The 16,749-nt window shown below is 43.1% G+C and overlaps 1 protein-coding gene across 1 annotated transcript in view; it reads left to right on the top strand.

Annotated features, from left to right (window-relative positions):
* The first annotated feature begins 446 nt into the window (after positions 1 to 446).
* PEAK1 (pseudopodium enriched atypical kinase 1) overlaps positions 447 to 16,749 on the top strand; it is a 97,446-nt gene continuing 81,143 nt past the window's right edge. The window contains exon 1 of the mRNA XM_088520732.1: positions 447 to 537. The gene's annotated coding sequence lies outside the window, so the exon portion shown is untranslated. The remainder of the gene's footprint in view (positions 538 to 16,749) is intronic.

The raw sequence follows: 16,749 nt of genomic DNA, 5'->3' as shown, positions 1-16,749 counted from the left end.
GCCCCGCCGCTCACCGCCCGCCCGCCCGTCCCTGCCCCGGGAAAGCCCGCAGGGGTCGCTGCGACGCGACCTCCGCGGGAGCTGCCGCCTCGGTTCCCGTGATAAGTCGGCGGGCGAGCGAACAGAATGAACCCGCGGAGGGACTACTTTCGCCTCCGCGCGCGGAAGCGCACGCTGGCTCCCGATGCGCATGCGCACTGTGAGATTTCAAAGGTCCCGGCGGCGGGGCGAGCGCGGGGCCTGCTGGGAGTTGTAGTCCCTTGCCCGCCGCCGCGCTCCGCGGCTTCCCCTGCTGCGGCCGGCGGCGGAGCCCCGCCCACCACCGCCCCGCCAGCCAATGGCCGCGCGGTGGGCGGGGCGGTGCGCGCGCACGCGGCGGGGGCGGGGCCGCGCGGTGGCGGCGCGCGGAGTTGGCCGCTGAGGCGCGGGCGAGGCAGCCGCAGCCCCGGCCCCGTCCCGCCGCTCGCGACCACGGCGGAGGCGGCGGCGCCGAGGGACGGAGCCTCCCTCGCAGCGCGGCCTGCGAGCCCCGCACAGGTGAGGGGGGCGCCGGGCCGTGGGGCCGCGCCGTGGAGGCTGGGTTACCTCAGCGCGGCGGGACGGGGAGGCGCCGCTTGTTGCTGGCGCCGGCTCGAGTTTGGCGGCCCTGGTGCCGCCGCCGCCTCCTCTTCGGGTGCCCGGCGGCGGGGGGAGCCGCCGCGGACGCGCAGCGGGACCGCTCGCTCCCTGCCGGGGGCGCCTTGCCTGGGTGTCCGAACTTCGTTTCAGCGGCGGCTTCCCCCAAAAAAGCCCCTTTTCCCCTTACTTTGGTGCCGCCTCGCTTTCTCCTCCTCTTTCTTTCTTTTTTTTTTTTCCTTTGTCCCTTGGAATCTACAAGTATGCGAGAAGCGGATTCCCCATTTTTCCATGAGTAACTTTCCGTGATTAAGCGCGCGCGTTGGTTTCGTGATGGCTTTCCCGTTTCCTTGGGCTCTGTCCGGTAGATAACGCCGCCCAGGGGCGCCCGGAGTGACTCTGGGGCCCGTTCCGGCCCTGCGTGGCCGTGAGCGGCTTCTCCCGTGGGCGCACGGCCTGGGCTGCTTTTACAGCACGCACAGCTGTGAGCAAGTTAATAGGCAGACACTTATTAGACACTTATTCTGAAACATTGCCCCCCACACACTTTTTTTTTCCCTTCCTTTTTGGTAGTGTTATAATTGCTTTAAAAATGTTCTAAATACCATTACTGCATCTGGGGTAACTTGTGCTTCTGGCTGTCCAGTTCTTTAGAAAGCTTCTTTACAAACGTGTGTTTGCCACAACGTGTGTTATTTTGTATGTGCTTACCAAATAAGTGAATTGATTGGAATTGATCACTTAAAGATAAGCAAGGGAAGCTGCTGTTTGGCCCAGTGGCTGTTTGGTGAGTTTTTGCCTAGTCAAGAGAGTGAAATCTTTGAGAAATCTGCTGTAAGTAATGATTTTGGGTCACAGATGTTAGTAATTCCTGTTAAGTTCTTCTAATGTGTTAGGAAAAAATATAGATATGTAAAGCTTACTATCAAAATAGCAAGCTGTAACATGTTTTCCTTTTCCTTACCTTGCATTCTGGATTTCAGTTCCTACGTCTCTGCTTTCCTTTTCCTTTTTCCTGTGTAGCCTTTGCTATGAGGCTTCCCTGCTCTCAGGATGAGCTGCCCCTCATCCCAGTGTGGTATTGGGCTCTCCCATCCCCCCAGCTGCCCTTTCCTTTCTTTTCCCCTTTCCCTAAAGGGATCTGCAGCTTTCCTTCTTTTTTTGTCATTGCTTTTTTCATTCTAATTCCTTTTGGAGAGATTGACTTTCAAATGTGGTTAACTTGATAGTCCTGTCTCCTTTTTTGAATGAATGGCTGGGGCTCCTTCCCCCAGCCCTTGGCAAGGGTGCCCAAGCAGTCGGAGGAGATTCCCGGGTTTGGACCCGAGCTGAGATCCATGTCACACTGGCCTCCGTATGGTCCCTGCTTCCCAGGGGTGCATTTCCTGCTAGAACCTAGTGGTAATGTGACCATTATGTGCCTTGGTGACCTGGGAAGAGGAAGGGGAGAGACCACCTGGTATAGAAAGCTGAAAATGGAGCCTTCTTATCTTCCTGCTACTCATATGTAGTAACTCCAGGTGTTCTTACCTACCTGTGATACAAGAAATGGTCATCTATAAACCATATTTTTGTTTGTTAGCTCAAGAAAAGTTCAAAGAAATAATGCTGAGTTATTTGCAAGCCAAATAGAGTGTTTATTAGCTGTGAGTGGGAGCCAGAAAATCCCAAGTGCCGAAGCCTTGCCCTATGCACATAACAGGTCATATGGATTTGAGGGGGAGGAGAATTGCTGCCCCCATCCACAGCCAACAGAAAGTGGGAGATCTGGAGCCTTTTTACCACTACAAGAAAATGTCCCTGTTCTGCCAGAGTGCAGGGGAGGCAGCTGATTGCAGAGACCCATCCGCAGAGCCTTTTTTTAGGGTTTTGGGTTCTCCCTTCAGGGCTTCCACACATGACCGTTGGTCAAGGGCCGAGCATGGTGCTGCACTTTGCTGAAACTCTTTCATTGTTTCATAGGTATGAGCAAAACAACGAAGGATTGCCATTTCCATCCAGCTTTCAATTTAGAGTGGAAAAATACAGGCCGTAAACTGGAATGCAACTTGCTAGCTGAGTTTCCGTATTTTAAAGCAGAGTGAAGTAGAACAAGTGAACAGGGTCCCACAAGAAGAACACGTGAGTGTTAGGATTTCTGAGGTGCTGGTGACAGGAAAAATAATGACTTATTTTCACTCTGTCACAGTTCTAATTAGTTGTCCAATATTTTAGTTGCAGTTTTAGTAAATTGGGGCTTGGTATTGTAGGTTGTGTGTTTCCTCATGACTTTTGTGAAATTGTGTGCAGAAATTATCAATCACATGAAATTTTCATTATTCATTTTCCTAAGATAGATAAGAGTCTGAGTGACCAAAGTGATTTTTTCTTGATGTCTCTTTAACCAGACTGATTTGTTTTGCTTTAGTCTTAGATAGCCTGATTTTTGGAAAGTATGGGTAGGGGCAAACTGGGCAAAAGGTAGAGCTCTGAGGTCGCTTTCTTTACATTGATTTTATTTCGATACTGCATTTGCTCTTACAAAAGTCCCCACGTCTACTCATGGAGTTGCAAAACAGCTTCACCACAAGTGGTTTTGGCTTGGACTGCTTAGATGGCACCAAGAACAGGATTCAGAACCTCTCTAGAGCTTCACCATTCCTCTGCTCCCTGTGGTCGCGCGCAGCAGCGCTCTGTGAATGCAAAGCAAACTGAAAACTGAGCTGTTTTAGGGGATAGTGTTTTGCAGTCAATATGTAAGTAATTAAAAAAGAAAGGGAGAAAAAATCTTTCATTATGTTGGGCCTTTGATTTGGGGGAAAACTGACATCCTGCCTAATTTCCCTTTGTGCAAATACTTGTGAGGCAGATTGTGTCTGTTCACAGGCGGTGCTGACACCGAGCTGCACAAACTGGGGCTGACCCCTCGTATTAAGATCCCCTAGCAGGGTCGCTGCAGTATCTGCTGTGAGCCTGGCCTTAACCGAGAAATATTTGCATTATAGAGGTAGTAATGAAGATTATAATTATGTTTGTTTGGACATCTGCACTTTGATCACCAAATGCTTATGTTGGAGCTTAAGAGGTGTAAATATATGCTGGTAGAAGTATTTAACGGCACTAATTTGCTATCTGTACCTCAAAATGCCTTCCAAATTCTTAGTCTTTCCTGCTTAGGTTTCTCAGTGTTTAGTTGCAATCTTTTAGAGTAGGTGATGTTTATTTTCCATCTAAAATGAAGTGCTCAACATGAAAAAACACACTTTTAACGTTTTGAAAGCAGAAAGCTACAAAATATTGTATGAGGAAGTCTTAAAATCTTTAGTAGGAATAGTTAAATGCTGATAAATGTCTTCTGAAATCAACAGTGCTGCAGGACAGTTGAGCATTCTTGGCTAAGTTTTTGAAATCATGGTAAACAAATGGATCAAATCAGGCCAGGCTAAACGTCACAGACTTCTAGTAATACTTAATTTAATAACATCTGGTCTGAGACATGAGTTCAACGTGGTGCTAACAAGCAGGATCCTTACCTCATGAAGTCACTTCTGTTTTGGAAAATATTGTGACCAGTCTGAAATTGGTCAAATAAACACAACTGTGTAGGTGTTTGAACAGATTGGAGTATTTTATTTTTTGATAGAGTTTCTGTAGACAAGTATTTAGTGGTACATTCACAGCTTGACTTTAAATGTTTTTGCAATTCCATTCAGTAAATTGGACCTTGAGTCCCAAGGTGTTCGTTCTTGGATAGATGCCTGTATTTATACAGGCCTCTGTGCAGAGCTCGCTCTAGGAGGATAATAATATGTAATGCAGAAGAGGTAAGGGATGTTCCACCTTCCGAACCTGGCAGGTAAATTCAGAAACACACGCAGGTAATGCCCACACTCAAAATCATACAGCTCTTGAGTTCAAAATATCCTTGTATAGGTGTGTGTGTGTGTGGGGGGGAATTATTTTTATATATATATATATATATATATATATATATATAGGTGGCAAATTTTGCCATTCTCTCCGGCTTTTATTTGTCCCTAATTGTGCTCTGCAGGGTAACTTCTGAGCCTGTTTGCAACCCTAGTAAAATCACAGGTTCTCTGTGCAAAGGCTCAGGATTACATCAATATTGCTTCCCTAAACTTTGAAGTCAAATGCAAATATATACCAGTTCTGAGAGGATAAATATTAGTATAGGAGTTTTCCATGGAGTCATGTTGTGTAATTGGTTTTCCATTTGTTTTAAGTCTTGCTAATTATCTTCCTCTGCCTCTCTCTTCCAGATTGGGTAGTTTTGCTTAAAAACAGGTTGCACAATGTTCTCCATTCTCAGACTTTAAGTCTGTAACTATACGGTTAAGGAATGTGACTCCTACTGTTTGGAATGATCCTCGGAGAAGATAGTTTATTTAATGACATTTGTACTGTAAACTGTAGACGTTCTTAGTCTTTAGAAACAGGGAATGGTTCATGGTAAAGATGCAGAGAATCTTTGGAAAAAGAAGACTCAAAATGATCAGTTAGGTATGCTTTGATCGTGCAGCAGTTTGCAGTTCACTGTAGTCAATGCAGCTACTTACTGGGCTTGGTATTAAATACACATCCAAGGCTTAAATGCTGACTGTTTGAGAGCTTTATATCTGTACAAATTAAGTTTTCAAAGATGACTGGTATTTTTTCAAAATTTGTTTGATAGGGGAGGCAACGTTAGTTAAGCTAATTGGAAGAAAAGTCTCAAACCTGCTCTGCAGCTAACGAAGCTGTCAGTTTGTAACAAGAAAATATAAAAAATACCAACTCAAGCTTTCTTGTATTGAAGCAGACTTGTGCTTATAGGTCACTCTCTCTGGTTTGAAAAGATTGCTTAGGAAATGCAGACAGAAAAGGCATGTCAGGACAAAGCTTGCAGAAGCTGAAAGTGCTCCGGTGCCTGTGAATTCTGCCTGCTAAGAATTCCTTGTACAAGGAAGGCCATGTCCCTATAGGAAACTGCTGGGACAAGCACAGCTACAGTACGTTTCATTTACCCTGTAATCTACGGGGGTTCTGGCCACTGTATCGTAATTGTCATCTTACTCCACAAACCTGTTGGCATATTTGGTTCCTGGTTCCTTACAATTCAACCGATTTATCCCAGAGCGGGAGAGCATCTCCTGGAAAGGTGGTTCTTTTCTATGAGTTGTTTGGAAACTGCTCTGTCAGAAGGAACACCACATCCTAACACGGGAAGCACCTGGAGCTGGAGAGATATTGTTAGTAACAGTTGCCATGAAAAACCTCTTGCGACAGCTTTGCAGATTTAAGGTGAAATTGCCAAGCAGTCGGGCAGAGATTCCTCAGCTGCACGGGAGCTTTAGTCATGGTGAGTCCTGCCTGCTTCTGTGTAATTATCTCCTTTTTTTTCCTCTTGTTGGAATGCGAGAAGTGTCTGATGGTTTTGTTTGTGCAGTGGCTTTCAATGAGAACAGCTGAATCAGTTTCCTCCTCGTTGGTATTAGCACTCAGCATCACTATGGTGTTCCGTAAATACATTTTAAAATACAGTATTGCAAGCCATAGTAGACTGCATAACATTGTAAATAGCAAGAAGTGATGCATTTAAAAACCTAAAATTTATTTCCCACCATGTTTTGTTTCATAAGCCTGTAATTTTTCCCTATAGTGCGGTGATAGTAATGGTGATAACATTGCAGGCTTTTTCCCTAGTCTGTCCTTTGCAGATCGACTTCGTTGCTTATGTTGTACATTATCTTTGTTTATCAATGTAAATCAACAAACTATTCCTGAGCAGTATAGATAGCAAGGGATGGAGCTTTTGAAGCCAAATTTGCAGTTTGAGAAACAGCTTTGTATAGGAACATGTTGCAGAAGATAACCAGTGCGGGTTATCGGAGGGTCCTGCTCAACCCCTTGCTGATGAGATTATGGAAAAGGCCGTGTAATGGTATTTTATACAGCACTCCAGCCCAGCTGCCAGGGCCCTTGATGGATGAGATGTGCGTACACTAACAATTTGTAGGTGAGATCACAGTAAACAAGCGAAATACCAAAGCAGCAGCACTTATACTTAAGTGGGAATTATATTCATTAAGTTTCCAAATGTTATGTAATTGTTTTTTTCTAGTGATGAGCACCTTCCGCTGTCTGCTCTCTAAGTTGCAGTCCACATACATAGAAAGTTCACTTCTGAATGCCTTAAGATGAAAGGTGCAAACATGAGAATGAAATGCATCTGTAGAATCCATATCACGAATAATGTTGTCACCAGCGGCAAGCACCGCTTCCTGAGAGAGGCTTAGCATTTTGGCCAGCCAGCTCCGACGCGGCGTTTCATGAATAACACTGAGTTTTTTTAGACTGTGCTGGTTAGCAGAGTTGCTTGCTTTTTCCATCTAATTACAAATGCAAAAAGATGGGAAAATACCATGATAGATAAGAAACCAGCATATATTTGTAGTTGCTGTGGTTGTGCTGGATGCAAATAGCTGAGTCACAGAAGAAGGAATTATTGACCAAGTGAAATAAAAATAACTGCCAGTGGATAAGCAGATATATCCTGTGCTTTTCCTAAAATCTTGGTGGTGTTATTTTTAGTGTGTGCATTATAATGTTCATCAACACAGTCTCATATCAAAGCCAATCTCTCTAGAGCAAAATAATACAGCTTCTCACATTTGCCTCTCTTGTTGCTTTTAATGAATGAGATGTTTATCCATTCCAACTTGCATATCAAGTGATATGGGAACGGTTTTGATTATCATCTGAAGTCTTAATTTCCTTCCCTTTTGTGAACACGAGGCAATAGCCGATTACTGGTAATTTCTATTTGGCTTTCTCCTCCCCAGTTATAAAATGTCTGTATTCTAGGTATTTAAGTGACCTTGGCTGTACATGAGCATCATACCAGAACAGAGAAATATTCAGAGAGCAGAAAGGATGTGGTTCTTGAAATTAGTCAAGAGGAATACTGGAAATACTAGAAATTTAGCCTTCATATAAAGAAAAACATGTTGAAAGAAATCTTGCCCTTTATTTTTTTCCAAGAGAGGGAAAAGTGAAGACTACTCATAGTAAAGATAATTTTCTCTTTAAATGCTGCTTTGCTACTTGGTACAACCCTGTACGGTCCATAGTGTTTTACTGTCTATACTGGGACCTATATTAAATGCTTCTTTTCAGATAAGCTGCACACAATGTGAAAATAGAGGCAGTTTAATCTCATCTGCCTCTTTAAGTGATGCTGGAATAAATGTGTCTTTTTGAAAGGCCCTTTTTTGCATATTTTTCAGATGAGCTTTTCTTGAGTTTTGTGCTCTTCATTACATAAACTTTATGCTTTTAGCTCTGAGCATTACTCTGGTCTGTTTTTATTTTAGTTTTAGTAGAATAGTTTTGCTTGTACCCCTGTAAAACCTGAGATGTTTTTCCTGTCTTTTAGCTTTGGGAGACCCACAGCCCCTACCCCAGTTCACATGAAAAACTTGAAAGTGCAGTTTTTTGAGGAAACCTTTTTGTTTAGTACTTTCATATTTCATCATTGGAATGTGCTCTCTGCTACTGAAGAAATACTGGCACAACTTGCAGAAGTTCTTATTTAAAAAAAAAAATTGTTCAAATTACTCATTTTTTCTCTGGCGTATTTCTTTCTTGGCTTCATAGGTAGAAGCTAGCGAACAAAACAATTTGGTCTAAAGGACCTAGTTTGCAATGTGGCAAACCAAAAAGACTTAGGAAAGCAAATGTGCTGCTTTTGAAAAACAGGGTCCTGGAACTGAAAAAAATAATTGTAGGAGCTGAGGCCCATTTCTTAGTTCTGTTAGGCCAGGGCTCTGCAGGCTTGTTAGTTGTAGCACTTTATGCCCCAAATTCTGCAATTTCGTATCACACATTTACAGGTATGTTTGTTTATGGAAAGCAGTTCTGAAGAGGTCTGTATTAGTAATTGTGAAAGTTGATATAGAGAACTTCTGTCAATGGTTGAAGAGTGTTCTCTGGTTGTAAGTAGCTTCAATTCACCATAAAGTAGGAAGTTTTCAGACAGATGTGGTCATTCTACATTACATGATTTTAAAATCCTGAGATTAAAAAAAAAGATTTCTCAAAATTAACTTTTTAGTTTTTGCTGGGAAGAAAGCACAGCCTTCTGCAAACTGTCACCAATTTTAGAAATCAGAGATGTAAAAGTTGTGCAATGTCAGCTCTTCCAGAGTGGAAAAGAGGACTCCAAACACTCTCATGCGCATAGACACTTTGCTGCACAGTGTTTTGAAGACAGCAAATTACACCAAATATTTGTTTGGTTGCCCTAACACAGTATGGATATTGACCCCACTGTTAGGCTGCTACTGCTTCTGTTGCAAGAGGTTTAAATTTTTAGTTTAGATGGTAAAGACTTCTGGTTTTATATCAAAAGTGTTTCTAGAGGCACATCCTGGCATTGCTGCTGTAGCTGTTTGCCACTTGGGCGTTATGTTTCTCATGGAATTTACCGTCACCACGTGGCTGGCATCGCGTGGTGGGGTCTGCTCCGAGGAACAGTAAGTTTTGCTAGTTGACTATTTCTGTGCCTGAGTTGGAAGAGCAGCACTGCGTATCTGAACTCTGCAGTCAGATCTGCTGAGCAGTACATATTTTAACTAATTTCTGTGTTGTTCATGGACAGGAATAACTCGGATAATTTTTCCCCTCAGAACCCTTATCTTTTAAGACGGAGAAGAGCCCCTCGAGCGCTGGAGGTTTGGAATGCGGAAGATTGAACGCCAAGTATTGAAGATTCAATATTATTTTGTAAACAAGGAAACTCCTTCTCAGAATCTTCATTTCTGAGCCCAGAATCACTTTTTCAATATTTGTAAAGGGGAAGATCCACCAGGCTGGCTGCAAAACTGTAAAATGCAGTAAAGTGTCCTAGTATTCTCAGATATGTCCAACTTGATTTGCTTTGCAGTTTTTGTAAGTGCACCACAGACTGTCAGTCTTATTTTGCAGCAAAAATTGAGGATCTGCCTGCGTGGAGGCCTGAAAGCTGCCTAATCTGGCTAAGATTCTACTGCAGAGTTTCCTTCCTTAATCTGCATTGAAGATTTTGAAGTAATGGCTGGATTTTTAGCAGGCTAGTACAGATTTTGTTTGATTTAAAAAGACACAGGGTAATCCTGCTGTAATTAGGGTGTTGTGGTAGCTTTTGGCATGTCTCAAATTGCTTGCACAGTAGTCTAGTACTGCGAGAACACGATGCATTTTGAGGGAGGGGAAATGAGCACAAAGTGCTAATTAGTTCATGCAGGCAAGTAGGATTCACTGGGAATGAACCCTCGGTGACTCTTTTCTGAAAGAGCGGCTGGGACCCGGGGCTTGCAGATAGATTCCCTTGTCCATCGGGCTCCAGGTCGCGCTTCAATTGACAGGTTCCTCACAATTCCTCACGTTTTGGGGCCAGCAGTTGACAAACATTCCCGGACCACTGATCTGTGAAACGAGTCTGTAAATCTTCTCGCAGCCGCCTTCCAACAGCTTCCTTGTTGCAGAGTAGGAACGAATGTCAGACCTTGTCCTAGATGATAAAAATTCCCAAACTCGAAACATGCAGAAAAAATGATGTTGGTTAAAATGTTATTGAAGGTCTTCTGTTCATGGAAGGATGAAGATATTTTGTTAACTTTGAACTTTTTTGCTAGGGCTGAGAATTTTTCAGAGGGGAAGCTGTGAGATCCTCACTAAGGGTCACTTGGTGTCTTTACGTGTCTTAGAAATTGAAACTACTAAATGAAGTAGTCTGAGTGTTAGAAATGGTGTTAGAAATTTTTGTTAATTCAGAAATATTTGCTACTCTTATTGCGAATCTTTGAGGCAGATTGAATGCAGTAGCAGTTTCTAGTGAGAAAACAGTAATTTTTTTTTTAAGAGATACATCCAGTGGGAGAATAGTTATCCTTGTGCAATGACTTGTTGATAGCCTTTTATCTGGTGTGAAAATGTGCATCAAATGCTGTATTCAAGTATGTGTTTTCCTCACATGTGGAGCTTTCCACCTACATGAATAAAATGTGTTTACTGTTATTGCTTCAAACATCTGTGATAACAGGGCCAAGTTATGCTGCTTTATTTATAAATATAAGTTTTTGAGGAGTTTTTGATATAGTGGCTAATGTCCTTCAGCCAGGCAGTGTATCAGGATATCCCGATGATGAGTCCCTATTTCTGATTCATCTACTAGCTCTTGTCCTTAAATTTTTCTTTAAACACAGCATTGCCTGTTCTCTGCAAAATACCTGGTAGGGATTTGAATCATGTTTAAAAACAAACTTTTTAAAAAAATAATAAGGCTTCCTTATATCCTTATCCTTGGCACACACCTCCCATTTTCTGCTTTTATGGTGTGTTCTGGATTTTTTGATGATGTAGCTGATAATGTATCATGGTGTGGAAATCTTGGTCTTGCCCTTGTGTGCTTGAAAATTGGCCGAACCAGTTTGGAACAGCGCAAGCGTCGCCCTTTCCCCGGTGGGGCTCAGCAGGGAGAAGCCGCCCGATGTCTCGGGTCCGGGAAGGCACGTAGGCAGCCTCCTCAAACCCAGACCGTGTGGAAGGAGGGGAGCAGCTGCCAGCAGCCTCACGCCGGGCTGGAACTGGTCGTACGAGCAGCGCCCGCCCTGCGGAGACTGGTGCGTCCCATTCCCGCGCCGCGCTCGGGGTGCCTCGGCTGCTAGCGAGCTTCATCTCTGGGGTGCTTAAAAGCCCTTTAAAGATATTATTCACATGGTGGAAGGAAATGGAAAAGAGGGAAAATGGACTTGCCGAGTGGCTCGGGAGCTGATTGCCAAATCACAGTTTTGTGATTTGTTTTTATTTCAAGTCCTACAGCGGCTGCTGAAGTTGGCAGTCGCCAATCCCATTTGGAAGGAAGCGATTTTGTTACCTCTTTGTCGAGGAGGAGCATCGCTTGGTTTTCCTGTTGCCACGTGTTTCCTTTTGCAGTGAACACGAATTCTGGAAAAAAAACTGTGTAGATAAAGCCATTTTTCTGTCAGAAGAATGGCTTTAATTTACCCTCAGAATGTGTTTTCCTGCCTTTGCTCGCGCTGTTTGCATACCTTTAGAAACAGTTTGCTTTAACTTCCTTCTCCCGAAACGTGTCCTTCCTTAGCTAGAACTGGTTGGGCTGTTGGTTCCTTGATCATTTGCAGGCGGTTATAAGCAAGGAGTGATCCAATTCGGTCAGCAAATAATTGGCCAGATTTGCAAGAAGGAAAGCTGATTACACTCATCAGAAAAAACAGGCTGTTCGTGAAATCCTACATATGCTGAAGTCACTAAGAGTAAAGCCTACAATTTAGGAAGGTAATAATGCCAAACAGCAACCCCCCCCCCCCCCCAAAAAAAAAAAAAAAGGAAGAAAGAAATATCTGGGTTTTCTTCCTGCCTTTGTCGTGCTTCTTGTAGCCTTGGAAACTGAGAGACAAAAGAGGTGAAGGAATTTTCTTGTTCATCAAGTGAAGATGAGATACATTATACAGATTATTTTGGAGCTTCATTTCTCGCTCTGCGGAGCACTCAAAGTGGAGGCTTTTTATTATTGTTATTTCAGTATAAGCTGTATGATGTCACTTGTTTATTTAGGCCTTGCAGATGAAGCCTATGTTTAGCCGTGTTTCTGTGCCTAGTTATTAGGCTGGTGCTTTGTTTTAGGCTGTCAGGCTCTTGGGGCTGCTGCTCCATCCCGCTGCTGTCAGGGGCTGGTGGGTGTTTTAATCAAACCAGACAAGTCGAGCTTCAAGCAAATGCCAAATCCCTGCAGCGCGTACGCGTGCGGAGGAGCGGGAGAGCACCTGGGAGGTGGCTGGGCTGGGCACTCTCAAGTGGACTTGTATGTTCTCCTTTCTTATAGAAATCAGGAACTGGGGATTGTGGGATTCAAACACTGCAGTTTGCCCTTAGCAAAGCGGTCAGCTGTGGTGCAGGTAAATGCTCTGAAATCTGAAGGTGACGCTTCAGTTTAGTAAAAATTTGCACTTACAAATTTTTTTTTTAGATATGTTATTGTGCTGTTTATGTCCATGCAGCACCCTTGTGAGCAGTGCAGGCATGTTTAGATATTGTAAGATGATGGAGACATTTAATGGCCAGTGGCTATGAACATTATATATATATAAATGTGTATGTGCATGTATATGCATAGTGCATGTGCATAGGTAGTGTATACATAGCAATCCCATCGTGAAATACACAGCTCAAACGCTATGAATTCTGTTTTCTTTTTTTTAATCTTGGTGAGTACTTAACAGCTTTCATTTTATCAGATTAAGAAAATGCCCGTATTCTAAGACAGAAAATTCTCTGTAAGAAAATAAGAGTATTATATGTTTAAGAAAGGAAGTAGAATGAAGTAAAATGTTTGAAAGTCTTAGCAGGGGATTCTAGAAACTGTAAGCGTTTGAGAGGAATAATTCCCATATATGCGAAGGGAATTAGTAAGAATTTAAGTGTGATCCAAGATGATCAGAATTTGATTGAAGAAAGACTAAATATAGTAATTTAGACATTAGGATGCATTGGGTTGTTATGAATCTGAAGCCTTCACAAAATATATATCCCTTCCAGAACAGAGAAATGTCCAGGCAAAGCCCCTTGTGTAAAAGAAACGTTTTTTAGCAATTTTCACCTTTCCAAAACATGAAAGAGAAATAATTAGCAGTAGATTTTAAGCAAAGGTGGCGGAAGGGGGGTGAGTTGCTTGCGCTTTGTAGATGTGTTAATGATGAGAACCATTTTAGAAGCCAACTTTCAAGGACAAAGGGCTGAAGACAATTCCAAGATGTGTAAAATGGAAATGAGCTGCCCTGACAGGGGATCCATTGTTTGGAGGATGAGAGGCTCGGAGCAATTAAGAAGTATCAGATCCCATCTTAGAAATGCTGGAAACCAATATCTTTGACAATTACTTTGAAAAAGAAGCTCACTTACAAAAACCATAGGCAATTGCAGACACTATATAGTTCTATGCTCCTGTTTCATATATCTTGAACATAGAATTTAAACAATGTTGAACCCCTATTTTATCTGTGGGGGAAAAAAAAATCCATAAAATTAGGTCTTTGAATGCTTCTACATCTGCTGAGATTTAGTTGCAGCATTGTAGTTGGTTCCCTTTTGCTCTTAAGTGCTCTGAAATCCGCAAGCTTATTCTGTCTCGGATTGCTGTCTCTTATGGGAACAAGGGGCTAGGTTTAGTGGGTGAATTGCAGTGTAATTTGATCAAGGTCTCAGAAGATATGATCTTTCCTCCCCTTTTCTTCCCTTGTAATGTCAACACTGTGGTTTTTAAAAAATAATAATTTGCACATACCCTCTGAAATTCCAGCTTTGGCTCTTGCTTGTCCTAAGCTGTTACCACTTTGCTGGGGTTGATCTGATACCAGTTACTATCTGACAACTCTTATTTCTCTAAGAAACTAACTTCCAAATTATATATTACAAAAGTTTGATCAAAAGATATAAGTTGAACCAATTAGATGAATAATTTATTGAGATGAAAGTAAAACTGGGATGGGGCAAAGCAGACAGCCTGAAGCACTTGTGCGCTCCCAAAATCTTTCCTGTGGATGAATTACTGCTGACCATCATGTCTGCCTGTTTTCCACTTCCTAATAATGTTTCTAGAAACAAGGCTTTTTACTATCCCCAAAAAAGTCAATGACTTTTCTTTGCAGAATAGTAAATATGTTTAGATTTTATTTTTGCCTCAGATCTTTATGCAGGGAGCTGCTGCCCCTGGCAGCCCCCTCGCAGCTCGGCCCTGCTGTCCATGGGGGAAGCCTGGCGTGCTCTTTTTGAGCCAAGCTGGAGCGCGTCAGGGGGATTTTGTCCCTCAGCTGTTGGCTGCTGTCACTCAACTAGTGGTTCCTGTGGCCGAGATGCAGAACTGAGCTGCGATGTCTCCTAACTGACTTCAGGGTGGAGTAGATCAGCTTTGCTGGATGCTGCTGACAGCAGTGTCACATGTGTGCCTGCAAGGCTGTACGTGTGTAAAATGCAGCACAACCTACTGAATGTGGCATTTGATCATTCTCTGGGTTTATGTGGGAAGTGCAACAGAGGCATGCTGAGGCTGTACCCGCTGTAGTTCGGGCCCTGTTCGGTGGTAATGTGTGATAGGAATTACACATTACGGGAAATCTCTTTACCTTGGCCATGGTCAGATGTTGGAATGGGGCCTGTAGGTAGTGGAGCCTCAGTCCCGGAGACGTTCAAAGCTTGGCTGGATGAGGCCATGAGTAACCTGCTTTGCGAGTGGGTGTTTGACCCAGACGACCTCCACAGCTCCTTTCTAATTGAAAGAACCCTTGAAAAGGACTGATAAACATCAACATTTCGTGCCTGTTGGTTAGACTAAAGATGCTACCTAGCTATAAACCTTGTTGTGATCATCTTAAATATACACAGAAGCCAGTGGTTAAAACACTGCTAGTGCCAAAGTCGAATACATAAACAAATTCAATTTCAGATTTGTTACTTATCCCTTTTACTCAAATGAGAAACTTGTGTCTACAATGAGAGTTGGTGAACAAGTTCACTTTGTTCACTGTTTTCTATCTTTTGCTCAGCTCCTTCTGTAGGAGTCTTAATAAAAATCCTAGTGAAAGCAGGGAAATTTGTAGCATTCACTGAAGTTACCTTCCCTAAGTCACTTTAATTAGACGTGTTTCTATTTCACGCTTGTTGGATTGTAAGCAGATTCTCCTATATGTGTGAAAGTTGGTAGAAGGGTGGATGAGACTTGTGATCTGAGAAGGGAGTGGAAAAAGGCATTTCCATGATGGCTTCTAATATTTTAAGAAGAATTACTTTAATACATTGACATCATTTGAATGAGACTTCTTACAAGCTATTTTCCTTGAGTGTTGAAGTGAGCTGCTATCTGTGTGCCTGTTGGGTTGCATGTTTTATTTTTCAGGTTTGTGCCCTTTTCAGCCCCAGCATGTGCGTTCCAGGCGAGCACAGGAGGCGGTGGCTGAGTCAGCAGCCTGGCGGGCCCGGCTGTGCAAAACCTGCCGCTTCCAGAGCCCCTTCCAAGCGCACACAGGGCTTCGGTGATTCGCGATTCCGCTGCGGAGCCACGGCCATTGCCTTAGCTGTCTGCAAAGTGAGACAGGCTGCTTTATTCCTACTGCTTCATGCTGGGGAGCCACCGTATGACACGTGCTGCAAATTTAGCTTGTGACTTCACTGGCGATTTGAGCCAGACCGTCCTCCAGCTGCGGTTACAAAGGCAAACGCAGCAGCTCGGCGCAGTCAGGAGCGCCTGACTCCTGCTTCATGGCATGGTAGGAGAGAGGAGATCCATAAGCGGCACAGTCCCCACTCATTAAATGCTCTTTAAGTGTCTTAAAATATTAGCGTTATTCCTGTGACCACATATATCAGGATAACTCTGACCATGTATCAGTGGGATAATGTTGCCGTGGTTGTGAGCTCGGGCTCACAGAGACGTTTGCTGATAAGAGCTCTGCAGTGTTTCCTGATTTATTTGCTCTGCAGCAATAAGTTTGAGAATTTATGTTTCAGTCTTCGAGGTTTTTAAAAACAGGCTTCTCCTTGTATCAAAAGTGTGCAGAATGTTACTCGACTTTTCAAAAGACAGTAATATAAAGTGTGAAACTGATAAAAGCCTTCTGTGAGTGACAGAATTTAATACAACTTGTAACTTGTTAGCAGAGATATCACCTTATGTTCTACTGGTTTCCCAACAATAGTTGAAGCCACGTGCTGTCACCCTGGTTCGATGCAGATTGTGCAGTGTTTCAGCTGCAGTGATAATGTGCACAGCTAGGCTGGCACGTCCCAAAAACCCTTCATCAAAGGAACAGGAGGTTCCGAGGATCATTTCATATAATGGTAGCTTCTAATGATGCCTGATCACTCTCTATGAAGGCAGAATATCTTGACTGCAGAGGGGAAAATTAAGTTATTGCCAAACTAGTCGTGGATAAGTCTTCTGTTTAGAACAGGGGAAAGATATGTGTGGTTTTTAGAAACTTTTATTTTTTTCTGAACAAGGATATTTTAAAGGCGTTTGAATTAACAAATAATATCACTTAATGATATAAAAGTAAAATGAACTATGTATGATATTGTAAAATCACACTTTCAGTATGC

Source organism: Tinamus guttatus, unplaced genomic scaffold (genome assembly GCF_059628265.1).
Source record: "Tinamus guttatus ecotype Peru unplaced genomic scaffold, ASM5962826v1 Tinamus_guttatus_pri_ptg000004l, whole genome shotgun sequence".
Classification (NCBI taxonomy): domain Eukaryota; kingdom Metazoa; phylum Chordata; class Aves; order Tinamiformes; family Tinamidae; genus Tinamus; species Tinamus guttatus.
This window is presented reverse-complemented; position numbering and strand designations above follow the sequence as displayed.